The sequence below is a fragment of the Cebus imitator genome, unplaced genomic scaffold (assembly GCF_001604975.1).
Source record: "Cebus imitator isolate Cc_AM_T3 unplaced genomic scaffold, Cebus_imitator-1.0 Scaffold17, whole genome shotgun sequence".
NCBI classification, from domain to species: domain Eukaryota; kingdom Metazoa; phylum Chordata; class Mammalia; order Primates; family Cebidae; genus Cebus; species Cebus imitator.
In genome coordinates, this window is record NW_016107332.1 from 7,473,430 (window position 1) to 7,475,368 (window position 1,939).

The window sequence follows — 1,939 nt, forward strand, 5'->3', positions numbered from 1 at the left end:
TGGTCAAGCTGCAGACCCAGGAAGAGCCAATGTTCAAGTTCAAGGCCATCTGCTGGACAATTCCTTCTTGCTTCTGGTGGGTCATTCTTGTTCTATTCAGGCCTTCATCTGATTGGATGAGGCCCACTCACATTAGGAAAGGCAATCTGCTTCACTCAATGTTCACTGATTTAAATGTTAATCCCACCAAAAAGCATCCTCAGAGAAATATCCACAAGAATGTTTGATAAAATATCCAGACACTGTGGACCAGCAAAGTTGACATATAAAATTAGCATCAGTTGACATATAAATTTACCACCAAAGTGGTAAATCATCTTAGCCTTTGCATCACAGGCTTTGACTACTTGGACCACTTATTTTATGCCATAGAAAAATATACTTACAATTGGATGTCACATGTCAACTATTTCTTTAGAGAGTATGTCTTTTAGAGTATATTTATTTCATTCTTTTGTTTCTTATGATTTAAAGGTTTTTTTTTTTTTCCTCACCCTATGCATATTTAATTAGTGGAAAAAGATGAGGTCCAGCCTTTCGGGGAGGCATTTAAAAGCATTTTCCTTAAAACACATTGATACAGTTAATGCCCTTTCCCTTAAAGCAATTCATAATGAACCCACAATGGAATAAAAACCAAATGAGGCTAATGGAAATTTATTCAGATTAGATTTTAACGTTTTATAAAAGCTTGCATGGAATCTTAGTGTTTGCTTCTTTGTTCAAAGTTTGAAGGGGTATATACTGAAGATGATGCTAGCAATGCTGCAGTTTTAAATTTTCTTTTGTGAAATTCTTCATTGTTTTCAATGAGGCTCATTGTTGAGAATCGCTGGTCTTGTTCTGCAGCAGATCCCCTTCTGTATACACCTTTGGAAACACTGCAGGGACAGACTTCGTTTGCTTATCTATTAATCATTCCAAGTCTTTATTGAGTGGCTCGTTCTTCATTCAGGGATCTCTGGAGTGTACCTCAGTCGCAAGCAGTATGCTAGTTTTATGAGTGTAGTTTTGGGTATTTGTTTTACACATACAGGCTCAAACAAGAAATTATTTTCTTATCCAAGGTTAATAAAAAGGCATATCATAGCGTTCGTACTTCAGCTCAAGTCCAGCATTACAGCTATCTTCCTTGTCACCTGGTTGGAAGTTCTTTTTCCTGGGATGTTGATTTGATGTTAATTTGAAACATCATTTTTCCTTTCCAAGTATTTTAAGCTGTGAAATTAATATGTGCTCACTGTATCTAGCGAAATAAGGAAAAAATTATTAAGAAAAAGCTAATTATTTTTTTCTACCTTTTTGCGGAGACCAATGCCAACAACTCCAAGGTTATAGAAACACACAAATACACGTTAGTGTTGTTCAATTTTATAAATGACATAACACGCATGAATTAGCAACTTGTTTTCCTCATTTAGCAATTCACTATGGACAGCTCTATAGGTCAACCGATAGCCGTATTTCTTATTTTAAAAATAACTCCTGTTAGAGCCTGGGTTCTCACATAAGATCTCAGATAAGGGCTTGTCTGCAGGCAGTTTATTCTAGAAAGTGATTCCAAGGACCAGGAGTAGAGGACTGGAAAGAGTGAAGCAGGGAAGGAGGGAAATTCAACCAGTGGCTCAATAGGAAGCTGCCAGAACTGTGGGAAGCTGGGGCTTTTGCAGAGCAATGTAGATTGCATCTTGGAGTGATCTGCCCAAGGGACAGAAGAGAAGCCATTTACCTATGGTCTTCCACTCTCTAGTGGCCAGGGTACGCCCCATGCCCTTTGCAATTTCAGGTTTGTACATGTGTTGGAATGGCTGAGTTAATACTTACAAATGTCTCCAAATGTTGACAGAGAGACTCTGAGCACAATGCAGGAAGTGTGCCATGCAGCTGAAGCAAAGTACTGTCAATCATACCTGCAAGCGGCTGGTTGCTACGGCAACAG